The 19,046-nt window shown below is 46.3% G+C and overlaps 2 long non-coding RNA genes across 6 annotated transcripts; both read left to right on the top strand.

The window, feature by feature from the left end:
- Positions 1-1,103: 1,103 nt before the first annotated feature.
- Positions 1,104-6,280, top strand: LOC148004846 (uncharacterized). Of its 5 annotated transcripts, none has more exons than XR_015624846.1 (3): positions 1,104-1,504; positions 4,671-5,185; positions 5,885-6,280. It is a non-coding gene; the product is annotated as an uncharacterized LOC148004846 (long non-coding RNA). The 5 variants fall into 5 exon arrangements; XR_015624847.1 differs by having other exon boundaries at positions 1,377-1,504; positions 4,505-5,185; XR_015624850.1 differs by lacking the exon at positions 1,104-1,504 and adding an exon at positions 3,539-3,787.
- A 2,505-nt stretch (positions 6,281-8,785) lies between these two features.
- On the top strand, positions 8,786-13,333 carry LOC148004847 (uncharacterized). Its single transcript, XR_015624851.1, has 2 exons — positions 8,786-9,302; positions 11,452-13,333. It is a non-coding gene; the product is annotated as an uncharacterized LOC148004847 (long non-coding RNA).
- The last annotated feature ends 5,713 nt before the right edge of the window (positions 13,334-19,046 follow it).

Genomic DNA, 19,046 nt, shown 5'->3' on the forward strand with positions numbered 1-19,046 from the left:
TGGGACCAGGGATAGGAGGCCAAGCCCCACCTCACACAGTCACAATCACTCCCAAAATAGCTGGTGAGGAGATGGCCCAGATAGGGCAAGAAAGAATTGGGGATCCCCAAGGCTTGTCCTATGACATAAAGGGGAAGCAACAGGTCTTCTATGACTGTGACATCGTGTTCTGAAGCTCTTTATCACCACCCCAATCCACCACCACTGCCATGCTTCTAAGTTACAGATTGCTGATGGGCAGACAAGGGGAAGGGGATATGACTCAAAGATGACAGGCTTCTTCCTCATCCTCTTGTCCTGAGCTGTCAAAAGGTTTAAGCAAAGGCCTTGTAGGCTTTTGTCTCCCACCAGCAGACCCTTTGCTAATGGACTGGCTTGACAAGTTCAAGACCAGATCAGGAAGTTACAGAGCAGTTGTGTGGGGGTCGATCAAGCATCCTTCCTTCAAACCAATCTTCAGCCCTTGGGAAGAGACCGGATTGTTTCCGCTATCTGAGCTCCTGCTCTGAAAAGCAGAGGGTCTTTCTCTAGGTGTCTGATTAGTGCACGCGTCTCCCCACCTTCCAGAAACACCGTCCTTTGTGGTATTGGAAATTTCTCCACTGCTACCTGTTCTGCTTGAGATTTTCCTGCCTTTCTATTCTTTTTTTAATTAATGAATTCACTTTACATTCCAATCGAGGTTCCCTCCTTTTCTCCCAGTCCCACCCTCCCCCCACCACACACACACCCTCATTCCCCCTTCCCCTGGGTACCAACCACCCCTGGCACATCAAGTCCCATCAGGACTAAATGGGCAAAGAAAATGAACCCAATCGAGACTGCATCATTTTCATTTAAAGTACACACCAGAGACTTGTGCTCATTGGGACCTAAAAACCAATGGGAGGTGAGACAAGCGATTCATATCCATACAGTGAGGTGCCAGGTGTTCCCGTGGTCCCCGGGGGCTAACCTAGAGACAGGAAGGACATCAGGGAGGTGAGGGAATAAGCTGTAAGCCACTTCAGCACCAAGACTGGGAACAGCCTGTGCAAAGGCCCTGAGGTAGGTGTATAAATCTGAGGAAGTTCTTAAAGGAAGTTCCTGGGGCCTTCGCACTTGAGCCACAAGTGTTCAATGAGCCCTTTGTAGGGGTGGGAATCAGGTCCACAGACCTGGAGACTTCCAGAGGTGCAGCACTGACTTGTACCAGTTATATAAAATTCTTCTTTAAAGGAAACCTGAAAACACCTTATTCTGAGCCAATGAGTGACCAGAACCAAGGACTGTGTCCTCAAGTCACCCAGAATGGCAGGCTTGTAGGGAGAATTTGGGTTTCCTTAAAAACCCACTTAGGTGACGATGTTTTTGTTTTCATCTCGGTTGTGGGCTCCGAGGCTGCTTCATGCAGGTGATTATAATTTGTCTCATGCACAAGGTGTGTGACAGTTTAATTCTGGGGACTCTGGAAAGGGCATAAACAAGAGGACCCTGAGAAGACCAGGTTGGAGCTCTCCTGATGGTGAGTATTGGACTTGCCCCAAGGAACTAACTCAAAGTTCTTAATCAGCAGGAAGTCGTCTAAAGAGGGTGACGCCCCCTTCCCCCTCTATCCTTCTTTCTCTCCTACCTGGCGTTGGGGGTTGGAAGGGAGGTAGAGGTATAAGAACCCAACAAAATAGCTTTAAAAACAAAAACAAGTAGCAGGATGTCTACTAGGCAAAGTGGGAAACTTGATGTCTAAAGTCGCAAAGGAGATGGCAGGGTCCAAAGGAAGAAATTGACTGTTTCAGGATATCAGCAAAAGGTTGTGGCCGCTACCGCGAGGGTTCTCTCTCCTGCTTTGCTCCCAGAGAGGATTTTTGCTGCTGCTTCTTCCTATATTCTGTCTCCAAAAAAAAAAAAAAAAAAAAAAAAAAAGTTGGGAGGATGGCTGAGCAATTGGAAAATCTTTAGGTGAAAAGTGGAAGGGATGTGAGAGGCAACTGGGGAGGTTACAAGTCGAGACGGAAGCGCTTGGAAAGTGACTAACACACACACACACACACACACACACACACACACACACACACACACACACACATATGATAAAAATAAAAGGTTCAGACCAGCTGAGCTGAAGCTTCCCTAAAGGAGCCAAGCCGACAGGGCTAGAAGGCTCATCAAAGCCCGTTTCTGAACCCTGAACTTTCAGTTTCAAGTCCCCACAGCCCTTCGGTGTGAGACAGGATGTGGGGGTGGGGTAGGGTGGGGTTGGAAGCCATGCAGGGCAACAGGGTTAAAACAAAAACAAAAAAAAAAAAAAAAAGAAAGAAAGAAAGAAAGAAAGAAAGAAAGAAAGAAAAACATCGGGTTGTGGGGAGGTGGGGAGGGAGGTTTGAAAGAAAGTAGTCTTGAGCAAACTAAGCCACAGGAGGAGCAGCCTAGGATTCGCTATCTCAGTAGCACAAGGTCTTCAATGTCCGGTGCTTTAATTTGGGTAAATGTAGTCATTTGAAATTGTGACCAAGCCGATAAAACCTCAGAGCTCAACCTGCCAGGCACATTAACTCCGAGAAATACAGTACTTTCACTGGAGAAGTGAACAAGTTTCTTTCCGTAGGCAGTGGGTTCTTGGTAAGAACACCTAGGCTTCCCAGAGTTTGCAGATGCTGTGGTAAGAGGAGTCATTGGATAAGTGAGCGTAGGTCCAAGAGGGACATCCAAGGTAATTTTTTGCCATAGGAAGTGGCTTTGGAGCACTGGCTAGAGGGCCCACAGGAGGAAGTTAGAGTTGTTTCAGAAAGGAGCAGCCTTGACTCACCAGGTTATTAAAAGGATAATAGGATAAAAGATGGATTATTTGTTGACATTCTTCTAGGCTCTGCCCAACAGTTACCTGACAACAGCCAGGTAGGCCTGGCTTGCTATAAAAGAGGCTGTTTAGCACCTCCTCACTCTCTGCTCCCCCCACCCCAACACACACACCACACACACACACAACCACACACACATACACACACACACACACACACCACACACACACACACACACACACACACACACACACACACACACACACTCCTTTCTCCCTCTCTCCCTTCCCCTCCGCCTCTCCCCATGTTCCTGGCCGGTCTCCCCCCTCTTCTCTCTCCTTCCTTCTCAACTCCCCTTCCCATGTCCTAAATAAATTCTATTCCACACTATACCCGTTGTATGGCTGGGTACCTTAGGGGTAACAGATGCCTCAGCATGGCCCACCAAGGCACCCCTCCCTCCTCGCCATACTGTACCCTGCAAAGCGTATACTTGTATTTTTTCGTCCTCTCATACAAAGGTTTCTTTGATTCCCAGGATAGCACAGGCACAAAGCACCCCACTGGGCTTGGTTCTGAACCATTTTTAAGGACTTTTGCTGAGTTGCAGAAGACTCCAGTCTGGTTGTTCATCCCTGCAAACTACCCATCTTTTGTAGGAATGAATGGCCCACCCATAAAGTAGGATGTCCTGAGGAGGGGACTTTCCATCTCCTCATTGATGTGTTTATAAAAAGATAAAGAGAAGGGGGATATGTTCTAAGGAGGTGTGGTGAGGTATGGAGTAAGGGGGGTGCATACTGCAGGCCCATGCTGAGACATCCCTTCTGCTAGGTTTTAAATCTCGGCCAGTGCCCGGACAGAAAATACTAAGACACCGTGGTTCCACGTGGAGAGGTTTAATGAGAGAAGAGTAGAAGAGAGGAAAGGCGGCCGGCCATGGGGGGGGGGGGGAAGAGATGGGAGGGGCAAGAACAGAGAAGAACAAAGAGCAAGATGGGTAAGAGAAGGTAAGCGGGAATAAGAGAGGGAGGAGCGGGGCAAGCAGCCCCTTTTATAGTGCCAGGCACAGCTGGCTGCTGCCAGGTAGCTGTGGGGGTGGAGCTTAAACAGAACACCAACACCTTCTCCTGAGGTACCAGCCTCTATAGAATAGAGTTTATTCAGGGTATGGGGAAGGGGGTTAAGAAGTTAGTAGGTGGAGGGAGGGGGGAGTAAAGAAGAGAAGTTGAGGGAGAGAGGAGTAGAGGAGTAGAGGCTGACCATGAGCATGTGGAGAAAGAAAGGGGGGAGGGGAATGGAGAGAGAAGGGACAAAGGGGGAAGAGGGTAAGAGCAAGAGAGCAAGAGAGTGAGGAGGGGGCCAGCAGCCCCTTTTATAGTGTCCTGCACTCCTAGCTGTTGCCAGGTAACTGTGGGGTGGAGCTTAGACAGAATGCTAACACCAAACATGTACAGACTTAGTTTATGAGGCCTGGGGCCTCCAGCACCAAGTGCGATGGAACTAGCCACTCCCCACCCTTCTTCCTCTAAAGGGGGGTCAGCCTCGGCCCCCTGCCTTACTCTCTTTCTGCTCCTGAGGAGGGTCTCTGTCTCCCTCCTTATGTTCCTGTTCCTGCTGCCACTATCCTTGCCCAGCTCCTGACTCTTCTGACTTTACCTGGAGTCTACCTCACACTCTGGCCTGTATTGTCCAGAGGACTGACTCTTACAGCCTTACCCCTCCAGGCTACAGGACCGCCAGATGCTCAGGGGAGACATGACATGTGTGCCTTTTGCCAGCAATGATCTTTACAATTGGAAGTCGCAGAACTCCTCGTTCTTAGAAAGACCATCAGCTTTCCCAGGTCTCCTAGACTCAATCATGCTCACTCACCTGCCCATATGGTTTCAGGAGCAAAAGGGCTGCCCACTCAAGTTCAGGCTGATGTGGATGCAGCTTTCCTTTGACTGGGATTTTAACGCCCCCAAAGGTAAGGAGAGACGAGAGGCTCCGGGTCTACCGCCAGATTCTGATGAGCAGTCGACAAATTGATCTAAGCTGAGCCAGGTGATGCAGGAACCGAATGAGAGCCTCAAAGAATATCTAGAAAGACGACGTTTTTACGACGTTTTTAAGCCTACAAGACACACACTGCTCTGAACCCAGAAGCCAGAGAGCACCAATCAGCTGTGAACATGGCTTTTGTTAACCAAACTGCCCCTGACAGCTTCAGCCACTGAATGGCTTTGCAGACTGCCTCAGGCATCCAAAGCCGGCCTCTATTTGTGCTTGAATGGCAAGACTTGGAGAGAGGCTTCGATTTGTCAATCTATTTGGGGTACATATTCAAGGGGGATTGGTCAACGCATGCTGTCAGACACCCGGAAGTAAACCATCCTTAGCATCCTGGTTCCATCAACCCAAAGGCAAGTACATGAATTTCTGGGATCTGCCAGGTTTTATAGACTTTGGGTGCCAGGGTTCACTGAGACAGCCAAACATTATATGAGGCCATCAGGGGCCAAGAAAACAAAATAGAATGGACTCCAGAGATGTTCACATGGCTTTTAAGACTCTAAGAAGACCCTTATTGGAGGCACCAGCCTTGACCCTCCCAGACATTCCCACACCTTTCCACCTCCTTTGCTATCCCTTCTCTGATCCACATGGGGCAAGAACTTGTTATCACCACACACACCCCATTCTAGTGAAGGGACACTCGAGAATCCACCCAGCCAGTGACTGTCCAAAGTCAGACAGGTGCACTTTCAGGCTCTACTTTTGAATCTCCCTTGCATAAGATATTGTGGAGTGTGGGTGGGGGGGGGGGTGGAATCAAGCAGACAAAACATCAGATGCCTGGGACTTCCTGCCAGGGAGCTCCACAAGAATTTGCAGAGTAAACACCCTATTCAAGAAGTGTTGAAAGGAAATTATACAAATTTAAGGTTTAAAAATATAAAATTAAAAGAGTAAGCCCCTAAAGCCACAAACTCAGGAGCAGCAGGCCATAAAGATAAAGAAAAGAAATACAAGAGAACTACTTTGCTTATCACCCGGTGTGAGTAACTGTTCTTTGTTCTGCCCCTGTGATGTTTATTTAAGCCCCTACTTGTGCTTTCCAGCCATTGTGTCCTACAGAGAGCACTCCAAGAAACCGGCGGCCCAAGCCTAACCAGAGGTGTTTCAAATACAGATGCTCCATCAATTTTGACAAACTTTTAAAAATAATGAGGACCTGAAGACCCCACCCTTCTCCTGATTTAGTAGCTCTGTTCCAGGAACCAGGGGGCCATAAAACCTTCTGGCATCCCCTTATCTCCTGGAGCCATAAAACAATCCTGTAATTTGTGGTGCCTTCCCCTTTGACATCCCCCATCCCCTGGGCTCACAGCCTCTGCCTTTAAATGCTCTTTCTCCCAGCCTCTCGGGGCCGACACCTCTGTCTCCTGCGAGGGATACGTGTCGGCCCGGAGCTCTCTGTAATAGGTCTCCATAATAAACCTCGCCTTTGCTTATTACATCCAAAATGGTCTCTCTGTGTCTGGGGTCCGCGATTTCCCAAGACTTGAGTAAGGGTCTCTCTACATGGGATCTTTCATAATGGGGGCTCGTCCGGGATCTGCGCGACCACCCCAGACTCCAAAGACCCCTTGGAGGTGAGTTGGATGTTTGTCTGAGTGTTTCTGTGTGAGCGGCGCCGCATTTGTCAGTCTGTATGTCTCTGTTTTGGTTCTGCCGTGTGTGTATATATGTGTGTCTCAGTACTGGTGAAGTCTCACTCTGGTCAGTGCTTAGAGAGTGGACGTGGAGTCTCACTCTGGTCAGTACCTAGAGAGTGGAAGTGGAGTCTCACTCTGGTCAGTACTTAGAGAGTGGACGTGGAGTCTCACTCTGGTCAGTGCTTAGAGAGTGGACGTGGAGTCTCACTCTGGTCAGTGCTTAGAGAGTGGACGTGGAATCCCACTCTGTGTCTGTGCTAAGAGGGTGGATGTGTATTCCTGCCCTGTGCTAGGAGGGTGGATGTGTATTCCTGCCCTGTGCTAGGAGGGTGGATGTGTATTCCTGCCCTGTGCTAGGAGAGTGGATGTGTATCCCCACTCGGTGCAGCTGCCTTTGTGGTTCGTGAGGACCCTCTGGCTGCGGAAGCGGGGGACGCCCCGGGGCCCGCAGGCTGCAGCCCCTGGAAGACGTTCCACAGGCGGAGAACAGTCGGAAGAGCCCAGCTGTGGGCAGTCAGGAGGACTTGACTGTGGTTTTCTGGAACAAAGGAGACAGAGTGCTCCTTAGTGTCTGCTGTCTGTGTTCTGTTTCTGTGTTTGGTGTTCTTTTTCTTTGCCATGGGGCAGACTGTGATAACCCCTTTATCTTTGATGGTGGACCATTGGACGGATGTTAGGACAAGAGGACACTCTGAAATCCTGTTGGGAGGTGGAATCAGATGGTCCTCCCCTCCCAAAAGCAGCTAAGGTTAAGCTGCAGTTTGGGCCAGGTACTGAAGGTACCAGACATCTGTGGAAATTGGTTATAGGATGCTTTGTCTTAGTCTCGTTTGTCTGGTTTGTTTTCTGTGGTATTGTCGAGTGTCTTTTTGGCTTTTGTTTTGTTTTTGAATTTAGACTGATGACTGTGTTTAAAATCTTGGACTGATGACTGTGTTTAAAATCTTGGACTGACGACTGTGTTTGAAATCATGAAACTGTTTGCTTTGTTCGTCAAAGAGTTTTACTTGGTCCTCTTGGTGGTTAAGTTAAGAGTTAAAAATAATTTCCTTGAGAAAAATTGTTTTCTGCCAAGGAGTTTTGTCTTTCTCACTTGAGCCTCCTCCCCAAGGAGAGAGGCCCCTCCCTTTACTCCCCTTGATCAGCCTAGCTACTGTTAACAGTTGTGTAAACAGACATTAACAAAAACCTTGAGGACAAAACCTCTCGTAAATAAAAAAGTTCCCCAGATTAGGCCTCCGGTATGAAACAAGTATAGTGAGTAAGAAACTTAATTTTATGGACCCTGCTCTAGTGGCGGTGTGTTGGTTGATAGCCAACGTTAATTTATTAAAACATAGTGTTTTATCTGTGCTTGTGCTCGCAACACACAGTAGGGGGAGCGAAATTAGCTGCTGGAGCTGCTGCAGCAAGCATGGGGACTTCTCAAGTCTCACCCAATTTTTCTGGCTCTTCAGGAGCTGTTTAAATGAAAAGGCTTAAGGTAAAAAGAAACACTATAGAGAGATTTCTTGGTGAATTACTACACCTTGGTTCGTGATCTCTGGAAATCTCACGGTGGACAGCTGAGATAAGCTGGAAAAGGATTTAAATTTTGCTTGGGAGCAAGGAATCTTAAAGGCGGAGTTTCAGCCGGTATGGCACTTAGTGCATAGCTGCCTAAAAGATCAGAAATGCTGTCAACAGGCTATAAAAAAGGGACAGGCTGTGTTAGAAATGCTACAGGAAGAATGATCTAAAAAGGCTGAGAGTGAGGTGGGGGAGGACTCTAAGGAAAACAAGAACAAGAAAGGAATTTCTGCTTTTAGTGGCCAGACCTTCAACTCTTGCTCACAGAAAGAGAGTGCTCATTAAGAAAAGTTCTTTAGGGAGCCTGCCTTATCTGCTGGCCCTATTCCAAGAGAGGAGTCAGTCTCCAGCATTAAATTACTTTTCTCACTGGTCATCATTAGCATGGAGAATGCCTTTGATCCTATCCCCACAACAGCCAGTTCCTGCCCCTGTGGTCGAAATGTCCCAGGTTGGGGGACAGAGAAGCCCCTAAAATAGTTTCAAAAAATCTACAACAAACTGTAAAGAACTTTGTTTTGTTTTGCCAGTCAAAATTTAGAATTCAGGCTTTGGCTGTGGCCAAGGTCAGGATTAATGTTTTCTTTTCCATGGGCCCTTAGCCCACTGAGACAGTTTGGTGAAGGACTACTACTGCAGTCCTGATATTCAGAGACATGGAGAGAGCTATAGTTTTGTTTTTTTTTTAATTAAAGATTGGTACTATAGTATTAACAATCTCTTTATTAGATGTAAGAGACAAGAAGCCCCAGGTGAACTGGTTACAATTCTTTTGTCAGCTGCTTAGTATCTAACACTCAGGTTCTAACCGTCTCTCCATCCTTTTGTTATTAGTTCTTACTAGAAGCCTGGTGTCCTTCAGAGGCTGGGTTTATTGAGAGACAGAGCCACTGAGCTGGCACTAAAGGAAGGTACTCCTTAAGGGAAAATCTAAGTCCAGAGAGACAGCCAGCCGGTAACAGATAGGCTGCCCCTCTGCTCACTTTTCTGTTTCACAGACACAAGGCCTTTTTGTCCCAAGAAAGCCTCCTGGCTTAGCTGTGTGACTAAATGCTATTTGCCCTCTTCAGTGGACCTCTATTCTCGAGATTCCCTTGTTTTCTCACCATCCCATTTAAGATGCTTGTTAGTAACTGTTACAGGTCTTCTTTACCACCGAGGAAAGACGGAATCCTAGTAGAGGCCAGAAAAAATGTTCCAGACACGGATGGAAGGCCCTCACTTCTGCCTGTTGACTTCAAAACGCCTAAAGGTAGGGAGTGCCAGGTCTGCCGCCAGGCTCCAAGGGTGGGTCTCTGAGGGGCTAGAAAATGCCCCACCAATCTGGCTAAGATAAGGAAAGGATATAAAGAGAATGTTACAGAAATTTAAAGGGTTAAGTTAAGTTGCTGAGAGTTAGTACAAGTTACAGAGAAAGAGCTAAAAAGAACAGGAAGCTAGGGAAGAAAAGAGACAAAAAGAAGAAGTTAGAGAGCTAAAGAGAGATAAAAGACAAGAGAGGAACATATACTGGCCACAGTAGTTAGGGAACCTAGGAAGATAGTACCTGGCAACAGAAGAGAATTTCTGGCTAAAGATCAGTGTCCCTAATACGAAGAAAAAGGACATTGGGTCAGGGACTGCCCCAGAAAGAACAAGAGGGGACACTGGAGAGCCTCTTGGTGCTGGCTATGCACAGAGATAGAAGGAAAGCCCACCCAGTTGTTTTGTGGATACAGGGACCCAATGCTCTGTGCTCCTATGCTCCAGTGGGCCAGTATCCAAAGACCTTGGGTACAGGGGCCTACTGGCAACAAACAATACTTATGGACTGCCCGAAGAACAGTGGACCTTGGTGTGGGCTGGGTAACCCACTAGCTCATGGTCATCCCTGACTGCCCCTATCCCTTGCTCATGAGATACATATCTACAGACTGTGTATGTGGACCTTAAGACCTGTCTCAGTGCACCAGTACCTGTTCTGCCTGGAACACATCACACCTGCCAGCCGGGCACTAACAATTATCACCCGATCCAGGACTTAAACTGTGGTAGAGTGGCTGATGTTTTGCCTTTGAATAGAATGTCCCAAAGGATGGGACCACTGGTCAGCTGCCATAGACTAGATTCTCCACCGGTTGGGGACACTCTGGTCACCTTGCTGCCCAATCCTGACCTGGAGCCACCACAACACGAGTGTCAAGCACTGGCAGAAGACCATGGGTGGATGAAAGACCTCTGCGACTGGTTGATTGACCCCTGCTGAAAGTGGAGGCTACCTTGCCCACAGACGAGAACAGTTCTCTTCATAAAGGTCAGAGATAAGTGGGTGCTGCCATGGTGGACAAAACAATGTCATCTGGGATGGCTGAACCCCAACCCCCCAGCACATCAGCGCCACAGATGCCTTTGCCATCTCTTAGATGCCCTGATGAAGCCAACAACTGTGAGTACTATTCATTGCTCAGGATATCAGGAGGGAAGAGATTCAGTGACATGGGACAGTAACAAAACAGATAAAGTGGCTCGGGAAATGGCTATACAGAAGCCTATCCTGGTTACAGGCCTACAAGAAACAGCCACTGGGAACTGGGATTAGACTAAGGGATGGCCTCACTTAGAATGTACAACAGAAGAAAAGGCCCAAGTTGTTTAAAAGATAAAAGGACAATGACACACTTGGGGAGAAAGCTATACCCGCCAAAGAACAAACAAAAGACTCACTTTGCCAAATTAAGAAATGGACTCATTTAGGAGATAAGAAGTTTGTCCAAATAGTTAAAATATATATAATAGACTTTAAGATTTTAGCCAAGAGAGACAGTAAAAAGTATAAGGTATGTCAGTAAGTGAATGCTTAACAAACAAACAAGACAAAGAGACCTAGAGAGTTTAATAAAAAGTCAAAATAAACTTCACTGAGATAAAATCAAGAAAATATGATCACAAGTATCTCCTAGTGCTTGTAGATACCTTTCCAGGAATAGATAAAATCTTTCCTCACCAAACAAGAGACGGCCTCCGTAGTCATCAAGAAGATACTGGAAGAAATCTTCCCCCAGTCTAGAGTGCCCAAGGTAATCTGGTCAGACAACGGCCCTACTTTCGTTGCCAAGGTAAGCCAGGGTGTGGCCAAATATTTAGAGGTTGATTGAAAATTACATTATATTTACAGACCTCAAAGTTCAGGACAGGTAGAGTAAATAAATAAAACTCTAAAAGAGACCCTGAACAAATTGACCACGGAGACTGGCACATACTGGGTGACACTCCTTCCCTCTTGCTCTCTTCAGAGCAAGAAATATCCCTTCCAGATTCAACCTTATCCCCTTTGAGATCTTATATGGGGCCTCAGCTCCCCTGACTGTATTAAATGATGTTACTGAACCAACATGTCATAGTAATAATGATTTATATGCCAGGCTAAAAGACCTACAGGTGATACAAAAAGAAGTCTGGTCACAGCTGACAACAGCCTATACCCCAGAGACCCCTGAGACATCTGATCAGTTCCAGGGCGGAGACTGGAACTACAGCTACATACAATGACACGGAGCCCAGACACTCAAGCCTCGCTGGAAAGGACTGTACCTGGTGCTGCTGACCACCCTGACAGCCATTGATTCACAGCCCTCACCAGCCACATACTAGCTGTTGGGGCTGAGAGCTGAGACCTAGAGGGACACTCAGCATGTTTGCCCTGGATTCCATCAAGATAGGTGTAGAAATAGGCTTGATTTCTATTAAAAATGATGTAACATTACATATGTTAGTACTCCTAACACTTCTTGGGACTGTGCCTCAGGGATCACAATCTATATAAGTTTAGAAGTTCTAAAAGCTAGTCATGACCTTGGTGTATAGGTTTAGATAGTGTCCAGATAGAATCCTGATGCTAAAGACTTAATAAAAAAAAAAGTTGAGAATTACTTAAGGCTATCTAGGTGCTACAGGACAACACAAAGACATCTGCTGTTGCCCTACAATACAAGGCTTATAGAGAATTCAGAACTGCCATTGACTCAGATATAAAAAGAGGGAAAGACTTTTTAGCTGACCTCCAAGAATACCTAACCTCCCTCTCAGAGGTAGTCGTTCAAAATAAGAAAAGATCAGACCTGATATTCCTTAAAGAAGGAGTCTGTGTGCTATACTGAAAGAAAAATATTGCTTCTATACAGACCATTCAGGAGTAATTAAAGACTCCATAAATAAACTTAGAGAAAGGTTAGACAAAAGACAGACAGAAAAACACATCAGAAATGGTTTGAGAGCTAGTTTAGTAGATCTCCTTGGATGACTACTCTGATATCTTCCCTTATGGGACCCTTCTTAGTTTTGCTTCTGCTTCTGATTATAGGTCCATGTGTGTTAAAAAAAAAACTAGTTAATAGGCTTGACTCCTACAAAAAGATAGAGACGCTTAACAAGGTTGGTTTGAGTCTTGGTTCACTCGGCCTCCCTGGATGACTACCCAACTCTCTGCTACAGCTGGGCCATTATTAATAATTTTCTTGGTTTTAGTTTTTGGCCCCTGTGTGACAAACAGGTTAATTGCTTTTGTTAAAAATCGAGTGGGTGCTGTGTGGTTGATGGTTCTGAGACAACAGTACCAGTTAGTTAGGACAACTGGTGAGACCAAATACGAGACTTGATATCAAAATTCTAAGATTAGAATTATTTAGTAGAAGAAGAAGGGAATGAAAGGAAATTATACAAATTTAAGGTTTAAAAATATAAAATTAAAAGAGTAAGCCCCAAAAGCCACAAACTCAGGAGCAGCAGGCCATAAAGATAAAGAAAAGAAATACAAGAGAACTACTTTGCTTATCACCCGGTGTGAGTAACTGTTCTTTGTTCTGCCCCTGTGATGTTTATTTAAGCCCCTACTTGTGCTTTCCAGCCATTGTGTCCTACAAAGAGCACTCCAAGAAACCGGCGGCCCAAGCCTAACCAGAGGTGTTTCAAATACAGATGCTCCATCAATTTTGACAAACTTTTAAAAATAATGAGGACCTGAAGACCCCACCCTTCTCCTGATTTAGTAGCTCTGTTCCAGGAACCAGGGGGCCATAAAACCTTCTGGCATCCCATTATCTCCTGGAGCCATAAAACAATCCTGTAATTTGTGGTGCCTTCCCCTTTGACATCCCCCATCCCCTGGGCTCACAGCCTCTGCCTTTAAATGCTCTTTCTCCCAGCCTCTCGGGGCGACACCTCTGTCTCCTGCGAGGGATACGTGTCGGCCCGGAGCTCTCTGTAATAGGTCTCCATAATAAACCTCGCCTTTGCTTATTACATCCAAAATGGTCTCTCTGTGTCTGGGGTCCGCGATTTCCCAAGACTTGAGTAAGGGTCTCTCTGCGTGGGATCTTTCAGTGTCACAACCGCAGTAGGAGTGGGATCCCCCACCACCCCCTCTGCAGTGCCAATGATGTCTCCCTGCCAGGAGCCACCTCCCTGAGGGAGCTTGAATGTATGTCATACTTACTAGCCAATACGCTTAGTCAATAAGTTTAAACTGTAACCTTGCTGATGTAATTTGTACCCCTAAAAGGTATAAAAAATGTGTGCCTTTGTTCCTGGGGGTTGCCTTTGCCCAGATTGCAGAACGACCCCAGTGCACTGGACTAGTAAACCTCTTGTTTATTACATCAATCTCCTTCTCTGTGTGCCTAAGAGTGGGACATCCCAAATGTAGGACTCGGAGGGCTTCTCTCCAGTCTTACAATATAACCCATCATCTGCCCTAAACCCAGCCACCCTGCCACCTGACCTGTTCTCAGACGTGCAGCATGATTGCTCTACACATCCTAGCCAGACGCTGAACACATCTACTTCACAGATGGAATCAGATAGGCAGGGGCAGCGGTAATGGACTCGGACTGTTATTTGGTTAGCCCAGAAAGCTGCACTAAGGGCTCTAACCCAGGCTTTAAAACTTGCAAAAGGAGTCATAGCTAACATTCACACTGACAGCAGATGGGATTACTGACTGCTGAAGGAAAAACCATCAAAAATAAGGAAAGAATGCTTGCTTTATTGGAGGCATTGTGGCTTCCTCTCAAAATGGCCATATTTCCTTGCCCCAGGCATCAGAAAGGGACATCAGAAATAGCCCAAGGGAACAGGCTAGCTGATAGAGCCCAAGGGAGGCCACCCAAGCTTCCACTGCCAACATCCTGATAGCCTTGTCACCCCCCCAGCCACCCCTGAATATACTGCTGAAGAAAAACAACAAGGCGTTTACAGAAGAGACAGACGGTGGCTGACCTCTGAAGGCTGTACCGACCTACCTAAGGAGTTTGCTAAGCCACTCATCCATCATATTCATCAAGCTTCGTTCACATCTGGGTCACCGAAAACTGAAGGAATTCCTATGAGGGGCAAGGTACAACATATCTGACTTAGGACACTTGGTTGATCAGGTAATTTCAGACTGTCCCACCTGCCAGGCTGTGAACCCCTCAGGCCCCAATTCAAGAGCTGCTTCAGGTACCAGAATCAGGGGGTCAATGACCAAGGGATAAATGGGAAAACTAGGAACATATGGATAAAAGTATTTGCTAGTTTTTATAGATACCTTTTTAGGATGGGTAGAAACCTACCTTCCAAAGAAGGACACTGCCACTGTACTGGCAAAGAAGATGATGAAGACATCATACCCAGGTATGGTTTGCCTACCCTGCCTTATAGGTCTCATAATGGACCAGCACTTATCTCTCAGGTAACTCAGTCTCCTAGCACAAGTTCTGGGGACCAATTGAAAATTACATTGTGCATACAGACCCCAGAGTTCGGGGAAAGTAGAATGAATTGAACCCTGAAGGAGGCCTTGACCAAATTAACCCCTGAAACTGGTGGTGACTGGGCGTCTTTCCTACCTTATGCCTTATATAGGGCTAGGAACACCCCCTATACTTTAGGTCCCCTCCCTTTTTTGAGACCCTACATGGGAGGCCCCCTCTCTTGCTGCCTAATCTCCAGTCTGATATATTAGCTTAATACAACCAAAATAAGTGTAAAATCCTTGGAAGCCCTCCATAGGGCTCAACTCTGGCTGCCATCCGCCATGTTTATGAGTCTGCTCTCCCAACCCCCATAGCTTTGAACCAGGTGATGAAGTCTGGATTAAGAGGCCTAACCACAAGACTCTGGAACCTCTCTGGAAGGAACCTCACACTGTGATCCTGACCACACCTCTGGCTGTTAAGATGGACAGGATGTGGATACACTACTCCCAAATTAAGCCTGTCAGGAGAGAGACAATTCAGCAGTTGAGGTCCCAGCGGAGGAGACTCCCAGGTAAACTGCCACAAGAACGGTGGAAGCTCACCCCACACCTTGTTGATCCAGTCTGTACTGCAGCTCCAGCACTCCTGATCCTGCTTACACTTTGCTGCACCAGCCAGTATCCCCCCCCCCCAACACTTACTATCTGGGTACCCCCAGGGGACAATAAAACAACCTTGTCATCAAGTGCACAGTGACTGGCAAGAAGGCTGATTAGACTGCTGGTTCTTAACTCCTCTCGCCCCAGACTTGACACAGAACTGTTGGTTACTGGACAGGAAACCTGCATTGGAAAGAAGATACCCTCAGTCTATTCCCACCTCTGCAACTGCACTGTAACTCCTACTGTTGCAGGATACATGCTGCCCCCAGAGAGTGCTTGGTGGGCTTGTGCCTCAGGGCTTACCCCATACATTTATGGCTTGGTTGTAAATACGACTGAGGATTTTTATGTTCTAATACAGCTTGTAAACACATATTACTTTGTGAAGGATATCTTCAACCAACTAACACCTCCAAACAATCAGGTTAAAAGAGTAGCCATTTTTAATCTTGGCATAGGGCTGGTCGAAGCTGCTAGTGTAGGGGCCTCAGCCCTAATGCTCCAAGATAAAAATTACAAGACCCTACGGATGACGGTAGATGCAGATATGTAGGAGATGGAAACGTCCCTGCAGGTTTCCCTATCCTTTCTGGCAGAAGTAGTCTTACAGAAGAAGCCTAGACTTGCTGTTCCTGCAGCAGGGAGGACTCTGTGCAGCTTTTGGTGAGGAATGTTGTTTCTATGTTGACCACTCAGAGATGGTCAAAAAAAAATCCATGGCCTTGGTTAGAAAGAGACTCTACAAGAAACGAATAGAAAGAGAACAGTCTCAGGGTTGGTATGATCCTCTTCAATTCCTTTGCTGACCACCTTGTCTCTGCCCTGACCAGTCCTCTTACCCTACTGACATTGCACTTGACTTGCAGTCTCTCCGTGACCAATGCTTTAAGTTTGTTAAAGAATGGGTTTGCACTGTTCAATTGATGATTCTCAAACAACACCAGCCCCTAGAAACATCAGAAACATCAAGGATTCCAGACAGCCCGTTACTGAAATAGGGATGGGGAATAAGAGAGGGATAGGATAGGCTGATTCCATGACAGGATGCAAATTGGCAGTTAAGGAGACTAGGCCTAAATCTCTGTTTCCAAGAATTGGGCAAGTCAGTTACTGAAAACAACAACAACAACAAAACAAAAACAAAAAACAAAACAAAACAACAACAACAACAAAACAACAACAAAACTCCAGGCTTCAAGCAGCTAGTCAAAAGCTGCCAAGGACAATGGGTCAGCATCAGTTTCCAGACTTCCTCAGCAACAGTTTCCAGCCCCCATGCCCTGGTAAAGGAACGTCCCTAGAAGTGGAGTAAGCTAAAGGTCACCTACCCCTGGAATTCTGTAATGAGCCTTATATATATTATATATACATATGTGTACATATATATATAATTAAAAATTACAGTATGAAATAACATGCCTCAGTTATACCGTTAGGGTTCCAGGTAAGTGGGACATGTTAGGGTGCTAAACCCTTTTCTGTGGCTCTCAGACTTTTTTTCGTGTTCTAGAATTAGGGTTGGTGGGAGCCGATGCCTGCTAAACTTAATGATACATTCTAAGAGTTTTACTCAACAGTCATGAGAATCTAACACCATACAAAGAGCAGAAGCAAATGGCTCCTGAAGAGCCTAGAAGCCCAAGATAATTTACAGCTCCAACCTGCCTTCTGCATCACTCTGCAGGACACTCTCTGCCAGGGTTTGCCCATCTCCCCAGATGCTGGTCTCGTAGGCAGCTTTTCCTAGGCCAGAACCACACAGCCTGAATAAACTAGTATGATTTGTTCCCCATGAAATGAGAAGGCTCATTCCTGGGATTAGAGGAAGCTAATCTGAGTAAGTGGGAAGCCATCCTTAGGAGGGGAGACAACTGCAAAGGCACTAAGAGATAGGTCTCATACTCAGTTAACTGTGGAGGGTACAGCATGACCCTAAGGAGGAAGCAGCAGCAGATGAGGCTCAGACATCCTAGCTGTGTGTCACTTGACAAGATGACCCAATGTCCATTATGGCCATAGTGAGTTAGGACCGGTGCTCTGGTGTGTGGGAATACAAAACAAAGTCAACAAGAGCAAAATCCCAACCTAATAGCTTTGAACCACAAAAATGTAGTTTTTCTAAAGGTATGCTAATTTTTTTTTTACCAATCAAAATCGGTTTGTAAAAGAAGTTTCATTTTATCAGAACTGACTTAAAGGGGGAAAAAACAAAAACTAGACAGCAAAAGACTCAGAACAGATACAGATAAATCTCCTGTAACCATTCCATCAGAGGTACAGATATTTTTACATTAGAATTATAACTAAAACATATTCGATTGCTAGGACTCTCCTACAGCTCTGGAACATGGATTAATAATAGCCAGGCATGTAGTATGTGGGAGGCAGAGGCAGGCAGATCTCTGAAAGCTTGGGGCCAGCCTGGTCAATATAATTAAGTTCCAGCCCAGATAGGAACTTGTCCAAAAATAATAACAGTACATCAGTATAATAGAGATCTTAAAAAATTGTGTGCTGGTTAATTGTTTTGTCAAGTTGACGTGCTTAGAGGAGGGAACTTCAGTTGAGAAAACGCCTCTATCAGATTGGCCTGTAAGCAAGTCTGTAGGGCATTTTCTTGGTTACTGATTGATGTGGGACAGCCCGGCCAACTGTGGTGAAAATCCTAGCTTATTGGAAATAACCGTCAGTAACAGGAGATAGTGGCAAAAATGTAGGGGTTGGTCTGGTGCCGCTTTTATTTAAATGCTAGATACCAGCTCCCGAGATCTGGTTGCCCCGCCCACCAAGAGGAGATCTTCCTGTACACCAAATGATGTTACATACACCTTGCTCCCCAATTTAACTGGTCAATAAAGGGCGGGCGAGAGCCTGTGATGGGGCAGTAGAGAGAGAAAGGTGGAACTTGAGGATCGAGTGAGGGGTCTCGGGAGAGACAAGAAAGGATTCGGAGGTGGAGGAGGCCACCATGAGAAGAGATGGACCATGAGCACACATGAGCATGTGGCCATAAAGATGTAATTAGTCATTGTACCTCACAAGGAGTGGGGACAGCTACAGCTCCTCAAAAAAAGGGGGCGGGGTTGGGGATTTAGCTCAGTGGTAGAGCGTTTGCCTAGCAAGCACAAGGCCCTGGGTTCGGTCCCCAGCTCCGAAAAAAAGAAAAGGAAAAAAAAGGAGGGGGGGGCAACAAGATTCTTCAATGGAGAGATCAGGTAGGACATGAAGGGATGGTTTCAGCCTTTTGTTTGAAAACAAATACCTCCCAACTTGTGAGGATGAGGTAGACTCAATGATATGAGAGCTGTGCTAGCAACTCAGCCTGTACAAAACCTGATGCGGAGACAAGGCTTCGTCCCAGGGAGACGATTGGCCAAAAGTTTTCAAGGCAAACCTTATAGTGTAAGTGAAGAGCCAAAAGTAATTAAACATTCTGATGATAAAACAGGCTTGGGAAATTTATCCTAAGGGTCACTGTTAGGAAGCCTCCTTACGTTAAACCTTTGCCCATCACCTGGAAGTTAAATGAAATGATCCCATGTGGATTCCACAGTGGCCCCTGTCCTAGGAAAAATTGGAGGCAGCTCATCCACTTCTCCTTGAAATACACCCAGTTTTGTG

The sequence above is a fragment of the Rattus norvegicus genome, chromosome 7 (assembly GCF_021556685.1).
Source record: "Rattus norvegicus strain SHRSP/BbbUtx chromosome 7, alternate assembly SHRSP_T2T, whole genome shotgun sequence".
Lineage (NCBI taxonomy): Eukaryota > Metazoa > Chordata > Mammalia > Rodentia > Muridae > Rattus > Rattus norvegicus.